The sequence below is a fragment of the Ipomoea nil genome, unplaced genomic scaffold, assembly GCF_001879475.1.
Source record: "Ipomoea nil cultivar Tokyo-kokei standard unplaced genomic scaffold, Asagao_1.1 scaffold1280, whole genome shotgun sequence".
NCBI classification, from domain to species: Eukaryota; Viridiplantae; Streptophyta; class Magnoliopsida; order Solanales; family Convolvulaceae; genus Ipomoea; species Ipomoea nil.
In genome coordinates, this window is record NW_017617708.1 from 123,353 (window position 1) to 134,141 (window position 10,789).

Below are 10,789 nucleotides of genomic sequence, written 5' to 3' on the forward strand. Positions count from 1 at the left end.
AGTACCTTAACTATGCAATTTTGTCACTACAGTCAAATTTTGTTGGAAAATTTTAATAGTTAAAATAATGAGGATATTTTTGTCATTTCACGCCTCTTTTCTTCTTCTCCGGCGAGTCCATCTCTTTCTCTCCCGTTTTCGGCGTTCTTTCTCCTTCTAAACCCTATCTTTAATATCATCAAGCCTCCTTTCTCTATCATCTTAGTTCATTGCATTCGCCGGAAACGGGAGAGGAAGAAGGGATGTACTCGCCTAGGAAGAAGAAAAAAGACTTGAAATGATCAAAATACCCTCATTATTTTAACAATTAAAAATTTTCAGTGAAATTTGGCCGGAGTGACCAAAATTGACAAAAATTGCATAGTTAAGGTACTAAATTGACACTTTTAAAAGTCAGGGACTGAAATTAACAAGACCCATATAGTTATATGAACAAAATTAAAATTTCCTCCATATTGTGCATTGGATAAACATCACCTTGTTACTTTAGTGGGTAAAAGTCTAAGGAAATATTATGTTTTATTAATACTTTTTAATAAACAAATAATGTTTTAATTAATTTAGAGAAATATTATTATGTTTATTTATTTTATTTTTTAATAAAATAAAAATAAGGTACGAAAATTTTGAACCTCAAAATTATTCTGTTGTGTAGCACAACGCCCCAACAACTGAGATTTTAGATAGGTCACCGACAATCTAAAATCTAAATACTAAAGAAATATTACACACACATGACACACCGTCGGTCCTCAAGTTTTATTTACAATATCCAACTCTAACGCGTCATTCGGTGATGGGTAATGGAATAAAAAAAAAATCTGTCCTTATTGACTAGACTAGTACCTGAGGTGGGGTACTTCCTCGATGTGGTAGCTACCACAACTCAAATGCCATAACATTAATGTGTGGGGCAAATGCCCCTTTCGTACTTTCATATATTAGAGAGAGTATTTTATAATGTTGTTAGAATAACATCAAAAATGAAATTTTTTTGGTGATCTTTTAATGTTATAGAAGAAAGGGGGAAGAGAGATGAGAAAAAAGAGAGAGAAAAAAATTTAAAAATAAATTTATGTGCTTAACAAGACACATGCAGTAGAAAAAGTAAAAAAAAAAAAGTAAAAAGTTTACGCGTGCACGTGTCATGCTAGGCACGACAGTTCCCCACACGAACAAGCTGCGCAGTAGGTTTCTCCCAATTTTTCATTCCAGGGATCGCACAAAAATTTTGATTTTGTAGGAACCCCAACCCAAATTTTTTATTCTGAAATTTTTTTCTCAAGAATCACTATTGGTAATGCTCTTATAGTATGATGTGAAATGCATACTATTTTTTAGTAAAATAAGTATAATATTTTTTTATGAGTCAAGTTACATAAAGTATTACATTTTCACTGGTATATTTTAAGAAATACGGAGTGGTAATTAATAAAATTCGTTGAGATTTAATAACATATATTTTTTTGGTTGGAGAGATGAATCGCGCACAAATGTATATATAAAATAAAAATTAGTTGTGTTGTAAGTTTGGTAAACACAATGTTCTAAGTTTAATTCTTAGTGTGAATAACTCATTAGCCTTTTCGATTTGGGCCGGTCAGCTATACGCGGCAAATTATTGTATAGACCATGGTCCACACAATGTTATGTGGACCATAACAAAAAATATTTTTTTAATATATTGAATGTACATTATTTTTGTACTGAATGTACATTATACAATATAATGTACACTAAGAATAAAAATAATGTACATCCCCTGAATACAATGTACATTATTTTTATTTTGAATGTATATTATTTTTGTACTGAATGTACATTATTTTACAGTAAACAAAATATGGTCCACACAATTTGTGTGGACCATGGTCCATACAATAATGATTGGCTATACGCGACCTAAGTTGGTTTTCATGGCAAATTTTTATGTGGACCATGAATACAAAGTACATTATTTGTGTAATGAATGTACATTATTTGATAGTATATAAAATAATGTACTTTCAGTACTCAAATAATATACTTTTAGTATATTAAACATGTATTTTTTATTTATAATCCACACAACTGTGTGAACCATGGTTCATGGGATAATGATTGGAATTTCATCATTATGGTCTTTTATTAGGTAGAGTCACAAGACGGACTTCACCTATAGTGCAAGCAATTGAGAGCTTTCTAGTAAATAATAAAAACAAATTTAATGAGAAATGTAAATGTGGTAGTTGGATGTTTGTATTTGTGGTGATATTTCAATTTCTGGTAGTCATTCATATCTATTTGCCAATAATAATAATAATCTTCGTCCACCACCCCACCCATCCAATTGCAGATTTGGTGTGCTTCCAATCTTCCATGGCCACAATTTTGATATGCAAGATTGGAGTTTCGTATGGTTATGGAGCTGTGAGATTAAGACCGATTGGGATCGTTGCACGCAGTACAAAACATGCTTCCACATGGCAACTTCTGTGGTACTGGTACTACTCCATAAACATGGGACATTGTATTTTGTTTGTTTGTTTATTTATTTTTTATTAAATTGAAAAATGCATAACAAAAAGACAATATAAGTGACTATTTTGTGATACAAATGTATGTGGGGTTCACTTTCGATTTGAATCGGGTCAAAGTAGATTCACACTTTTCGTAGTGAGACGAAGAAATTAATATATTGTACGCTCAAAACGAATAATGGGTGAATGAGAAATTGATTTTCAAAATAGAATCATTTGAGTTGGGAAATGAAGGTGGGAAGACTTTTAGAATGAGATTGATTTGTATAGGAGAGAAGTTCTCTCTTGCGTGTAGTGGTGCAAAGGCTTTTTGGGTTGTCAACGCTATTAATTTTAGTTGCTGGTTTTACCTGCCCAAAATCTTTTCTTGCTCTCATTCCTTCTCCCGTTTTCTTGAAAGAAAGCCTGCCAACACATGCGTAAAAAGAAACGAAGTGTTCGCCTGTTGTTCATATTCGCAAAAGTTGTAATCCGTTTTATCTCGTGAGACTGACACTACAACGCTCCTAGCACCATCGAGTGATAGCGAATCGGTTTTAAGAAAAGTGTGTTACACACCACTCCGATTTTCTCATTTTTCTCGTTTCTTGTGTTGGGTTTTTATTCTAAATTATGAAATATTTTTTTCCGTTATATATATATATATATATATATATATATATATATATATATATATATATATAACACGAATAAGTTGAATTGGATTATTATTCACCACCAAAAATTACAATTGAGAATCCATAGCATCCACGTATAATGCATGTTAACCACTAATCACATTATCTTTCGTCTTTTTGTTTTTGGTTGAGTTTTTCTTTATTTAAAATTGTAAAATGTTTAGTTTCTTTCCATTTTGTGTGAATCAAAGAACGATGGGGTCATTCATCCATGTGTGGCCTAAAATGCAAAGATTATGAGAATTGTCTTAATTAAGATACTCATTTGTATTAAAAATTTTCCTCCCTGCGACCTAGGGTTTTCCTCTTTCCCCCTGCGATCTAGGGTTCCGGATTACGTGCATGCGAACAACGCCATTGGAGCAGCTTGCTAACCTCCGATGGACGTGCAGGAGATAATAACACACACGGCAGACATCACGCTGGACGACGAAGAACAAGGTGTCCGGTTCGAGGATGAAGATCTCGGCGTCCAAGCCCTACCGGCGTCGAAGGAAACCTGGACCATTGTTGGCCGGTTTTTGACGGATCGGATTCTCAAGACCGAGGTGATGAAGCGTGTTATGGCTTCGGCTTGGAAGCCTCTGATGGGTATTGAGATAACGGATGTGCAGCCCAATTTGTTCTTGTTCACCTTCTTTGATGAACCGGACATGAAACGAGTTATGGATGAGGGACCTTGGGCGTTTGAGAATGCGACGCTGCTATGCCAAGTCCTGAACGATGGTGAAGATCCACTACAGGTTAGTCTAAACACTGTGGACTTATGGGTACAGGTTTCGGACATCCCCCAGTGATACCGTACGGTTAAAGTGTTGGAAAGAATTGGAGACTATGTTGGGGTTTTCTTGCGCTATGATGAACGGAATTTTGAGAGACAATGGACTTCCTTCTATAGAGTTAGAGTCACCCATGATGTCTCAAACCCCTTAAAGCGGCGGATGAAGATGATTCTGAGAGATGGGTCCTGGACATGGATTAACTTTAAATATGAACACCTCCACATGTTTTACTCTTTTTTTTTTTTTTTTTTTTTTTTTTTTTTTTTTGTGGAAAATGGGCCATACGGATAAATTTTGCTTGCAAGCTCGCCGTTCGTTGTTGAGGCCGGAACAGTATCCGTTTGGTGTGTCGATGAGGGCGGGGGTACGAGTCCGGCGAAGGTGTTGGGGGAAAAATGGTTTCAACTAGGCCAAGAGAGGAGGCGTGAGATTGGCTATGGGAGTGAGGGGGGGGGGGGGGGGAATGGCGGTGGGAGTTGGGGTGGGAAGGAGTGGGCAGTCTCGGGTGGAGGTGACTAAGTCTACGACTGGGCTGGGTTCGGGATTTGGGGGTGTGGATGGGGTGGGCGGTGAGGGCGCTGGTGGTGAGGGGGTGGGGGTTCGGGTAGATCCGAAAAGACGGAGGACGGACATCGGGGAGGTGAGTGCTTTGAATGGGGACATGGTTGTTGATTCTGATTCTTTGATGGCGGGACCTGTGGATCAGGTCCGCCGGTCCCCATGAGTACCTTAAGTTGGAACTGTCGTGGCTTGGGTAATCCACAGACAGTTCGCGAGATTGAGGACATGGTGTCCTCTAAGAAACCCGACTTTGTATTTCTCATAGAAACCAAGGTTGACCGTGATCATGCGGAGCGTCTTCGGGTTAAACTTGGTTTTGATGGACTTTTTTGTATTGACAGTTCTGGTTTGAGTGGTGGATTGGCTCTGTTGTGGAGAGCGAATAATACAGCGAGATTGATTAGTTATTCCACAAACTATGTGGATGTTGAGGTGACTATGCCGGGGTTTGAAAAGTGGAAAATGACTGGCTTTTATGGCTTTTCACAGAGGGGTCAAAGGAGAGACTCGTGGGATCTTATTCGTACCTTAGCTGGCAGATTGAATCTACCGTGGGTGATGATTGGAGACTTTAATGATTTACTTTATCAAGCTGAGAAGCGGGGTGGAAACCCTCATCCTATGAGTTTATTGCATGGGTTCGGTGAGACTATAGAGGAGTGTGGATTAGCGCAGATGCCAATGATGGGATATCCGTTTACCTGGGAAAAAGGAAAAGGCACACCGAATTGGATAGAGAAAAGATTAGACAAGGTTTTGACTAGCCAGAGTTGGCGTGAGAACGTGCCGGATGCTAGTGTGCAAAATATATTAACCCGAAAGTCCGATCATTCTGCTCTTTTCCTTGGGATTCTGAATCTTCGGGAAAGGACGGGTGGTCTGAGAAGAGGGTTTCGTTTTGAGATGGCATGTCTGCACGATGAAGGATGCAGGGATGTGGTGGAGAAGGCATGGAATGAGGGCGCATGAAGGGGGTTGCAGGAATGTATCTCTATTTGTGGAAATCGTTTGTCACGTTGGGGAGGGGAGCGTTTTCATAAGTTTGGTGAACGGATCAGAAACCTGCGGGAGGAACAATTGCGTCTGAGGGGGTGTAATGATCCGGTCTCATTAGCTGAGTTCCAACGTTTAGAGGAGTGCCTATGTCGTATTGAGGCCCAGGAGGATACATACTGGAGGCAGAGAGCCAAGCAACATTGGCTTAAGAACGCGGATGCTAACACGAAATACTACCACAGGTATGCATCTCATCGCAAGAAAAAGAATACTATTTTAAAAATTATGAATGATAGTGGGGATTGGGTGGAAGGTGAAGCCATGAGGAATGTTATCTACAACTATTATAAGACTGTCTTTATCTCCGACTCTCCAAGTGATAGTGGGGAATTCTTTGGAAATATAGTCTCTCGGGTAACACAAGTACAGAATGAGTTGCTCTTGTGGTCCTTTGATGCTAGTGAGGTAAAGAGTGCTCTATTTTCAATGTTTCCTGACAAAGCACCAGGACCGGATGTAATGAATCCGGGTTTCTACCAGCATTTTTGGGATGTAGTGGGTGGTGATGTATCAGCCTATATTGTGAATTGTCTTAATACTCGCTCGTTTCCAGCTCGCCTAAATGATACAAATATAATATTAATCCCTAAGAAGAAAACCCCTGAGATGGTCTCGGATTATAGACCGGTAGCACTGAGTAACGTGGTATACAGGATTATGGTTAAGGTTATAACTGCCAGGCTAATAACAGATAATATATCTGACATCCAAAGTGCTTTTATTTCTGACAGGCTAATAACAGATAATATTTTGATTGCTGCTGAGGTTGGACATTTTTTGAACAGAAAACAATGTGGAATCACAGGATGGGGGGCTTTGAAACTGGATATGGCAAAAGCCTATGACCGAATGGAGTGGCCCTTCTTGCGGAGTATGATGTTAGCATTGGGCTTTGATGAAAGGTGGGTGGATTTGATAATGCTGTGTGTGACCTCAGTTTCATATAGTATTCAGGTTGGTGGAACACGAAGTGACCAGATCATGCCGACTCGTGGATTGAGGCAGGGTGATCCACTGTCACCTTATCTCTTTATTATTTGTGCTGAGGGACTTTCATTACTACTACAGCAGGCACAGTTGAGAGGAGATCTACATGGGTGCAGAGTAGCTAGGGGAGCCCCTCCTATATCCCACTTATTTTTTGCAGATGACAGCTTACTCTTTTTTAGAGCAACTGCGCAGGAAGCCAGTGTGGTAAAACAGTGTTTATCGGTGTATGAGGAAATATCCGGGCAAGCAGTGAATTACTATAAGTCAAGTATTTGCTATAGTAAGAATACCCGAGATCAAGTATTTGCTATAGTAAGAATACCCGAGATGAACACAGAGAGGAGATTGCCAGTATTTTGGGAGTGGTTCAGGCTCCGAATTTTGGGAAGTATTTAGGACTTCCATCATTTGTGGACAGGAATAGGAGAGCAGTTTTCTCATATATTGATGATAAGATTAGACAGCGGATTGGGTCCTGGAATAAGAAATTGCTTTCACAGGCAGGTAAGAAGGTCTTATTGAAAAGTGTGGCACAGTTTATGCCCACTTTTTCTATGAGTGTCTTTTTACTACCTATGAATACTTGCACAGCCATTGAGAGAGCTATGAATCGTTACTGGTGGAGATCTAAGGATGATGGGCATCTATTGGAAGGCATGAGATAAATTGTGCATCCCTAAGAAATATGGGGGATTGGGCTTTAAGGAGTTGCATGCCTTTAATTTAGCTATGCTAGGGAAGCAGGCCTGACGTTTACTCACCAAACCTGAATCATTGGTTTCCAGAATATATAAAGTCAGGTACTATCCTAAAGGGACATTTTTTGATGCTTGTATAGGGAATAATCCAAGTTACTGCTGGCGTAGTATTATGGCTGCACAAGAATTAATTTGTGGGGGAGTCAGACGCAGGATTGGAAATGAGAAGGGAACTCTTATATGGGATCATCCATGGCTTCAGGATGAAAATAATGCGAAAATAATCACTGACAAACCACCATACTTGGCGCAGGCAACTGTAATGGGATTAATAGATCAGGAAGCGGCGACCTGGGATCATGATATTTTAACTGATATTTTCATCCCGGAGGATGTGACACGAATATTGAAAATACCTGTGTCACCAGATTATGAGGATATGTGGTATTGGCATGGTGATATAACAGGAGAATACTCGGTAAAAAGCGGTTACAGGCAAATAGTGGGAAATTATGAACAGACGACAGGAATGTTTAATAAATGGCCCAAATTATGGAAGCTCAAAGTACCCCCAGATGGAAAACATTTTTATGGAGAGACTTGAATAATATATTGCCCACAACAACGAACCTCATTATAAAGAGAGTGGAGATTAGCCCAACATGTGCTATGTGTGGGATTATGCATGAGAATGTTATGCACTCTTTGGTTAGATGTGATTATACAAGGAACATATGGACACAATCTCACCTTCCAATCCCCAATACTATCACAGATATTTTCCATGCTTGGTTTAATGAGATATTAAATATTCTAGATGATGATGGAATTATTTATGCAGTAGGCCTACTATACTATATATGGCGAGCGAGGAATGGAGCAGTGTGGGATGCATACTTGCCCAGACCACAAAAGATAATTGCAACTGTAACCGCAGCGATCCGGGCATGGCAAATTGCACACCCGGACCGCCCGCAACAGCAACACGCCCCGCGTGGATTGCCCACGGCAACCTCCGAGCAGCGCCAAGGTGTGGCACAACAGCCTGCCGCCGTCCCGCCCACAAGCCACACGGCTGCCTCCCCACGGAATAAATGTTACTTTGATGCGGCCTTTTTCCATGCCACAAATAAGACCGCTGTTGGGGCAATTATCCTAGACGAACAGGGATTGTATATCACAGCTCTACAGGCGCCATTGATAGACTGCTTCTCCCCGCTTATGGCAGAAGCAATTGCATGTAAAGAAGTGTTATCCTGGCTATGGGATCGTGGAGAGAGATCGGTGGACATACTAACGGATTCTTTGTTACTACAACAGTATTTATCACAAGCGAAGGATACACCACGTTCATACCTCGGCTATGCCATTGACACCTGCAGAAACCGGATGGTTTCCTTTGATTATGTTTCAGTTAATTATGTTCCTAGATCGGATAATTGTTTAGCACATATTTTAGCCACTTCGGCCTTTAATTATTCAGCACCTATGTACTCGAACAATGGTCCGCCAGACTCTATTTCAGCATATTTCCAATAAATGCCGCAGGCTCTTTTTTTAAAAAAAAGATACTCATTTGTGTTAACTGATAAAATGTTTTGATAACTAATAATCCTATTTAAAATTTTAGTGTTACTATTATAATTATAATATAATAAAAGTTTTAGAATATATCTATCATTCAAAGATCTTATTATGTATAGAGTAATATTACATATATTTTTAAATTTTTTTATTTTATTGTTTACTCTCTGCTAGTTTGACATGTTTTAATTAATTTTAAAAAATGAGCCATAATTTTTTGTATTTAATTTCCTTCTTTAAATAAAATTATCGCATATAGTGAAAATTTTATTTATTTTTAGAGTATACTTATTTTTGCATGGGCAAACTTACAAATTAAACCAATCCCTCTTTATTTATTTATTTTTCAAAAAAATTTAAATGATGATAGAAATATCAATCGTTATGCTATGGACCCGTGTCCAGCATGCATGCTGGATACGGGTAACAGTGCCGTTAGTGGCACTGTTATCTTCCATTTTTTTTTTAATTTTTTTTTTCAGACCGCTTCGTTATAGGAGTATTTATTCATAATTTTATTACTATATGTTCATAATTGTAAGTTCATAATGTCAGAGCTCTATGTTCATAATTCAATAATTGTACATTCATACTTCCATAACTGTACATTCATAATTCCGTAACTGTACATTCATAATTCAATAACTGTAACTTCATAATTTTCGAAGCTCTATGTTCACAATTTTAGAGCTCTATGTTCACAATTTTAGAGCTCTATGTTCATAATTTTATCACTATATGTATGTCATAATGTCATAATGTCAGAGCTCTGTGTTCAAAATTCCATAACTGTACATTCATAATTGCATAACTGTACATTCATAATTCCGTAACTGTACATTCATAATTCAATAACTGTAAAATCATAATTTTCGAAGCTCCATGTTCAGAATTTTATAGCTCTATGTTCATAATTTTATCACTATATGTTCATAATTGTAAGTTCATAATGTCAGAGTTATGTGTTCATAATTTTATAACTTACATTCATAATTCCATAACTGTACATTCATAATTCCATAACTGTACATTCATAATCCCATAATTGTACATTCATAATGGCACAAATGAATAATGCCGTTAACGGCGAGACAAAATCAATTTTTTTTTAAAAAACTGGAATGACGCGTTTTCCTAAAAACGGCGTCATTTTGGACTCGTGTCCACAATGCATTGTGGACACGGGTCCAGGGCATAATTTGCCTAGAAATATGCACTATCTGGGTGGTGCATCAATCATTATACAATGGACTATGATCCAAAACGACGTTGTTAGTCCGTTATGTTCTGCGGCGCGTCCATATTTTTATAGTGATGTTGTTATGAAACTACATACAATATATGTATAAAATGAAACTGAATAACAAGTCTCACATATTGAGTGTATATTGTAAAATGAAAATGTAGTTGAATTAGAATAATCATATTTTAGTGGTGCTATAATGAATCATCGTGTGTATAAAATAAAACTGAATAACGGGTCACACATATTGAGTGTATATTGTCAAATTAAATTGTAGTTGAATAAACATATATGATATTTTAGTGATGTCACAATGAAACTACATTGTGTATAAAATCAAACTTAATAGCAAGCTAAGTCTCACATGCATATTGAAGATATATATTGTTAAATGAAACTATAGTTAAATTATAATGATATGATACTTTAGTGGTGTTGTAACGAAACTACAGTATGTATAAAATGAAATTGAATAATGAGAGATGTTTCTACATAAACCATAACGGAATTTGCCGTCTACCATTGTTAACGGAAAAAACTTCAAACGATGTCATTTTTCTACTTGGTCCACGCTACTACGTGGACCACGATTCACATTAAAATTTTTCGTGATGCATGAGATAAACCACACTTTTGTGTAATAGATTACAAAAATTACACATGAGAGGTAACGTAAATC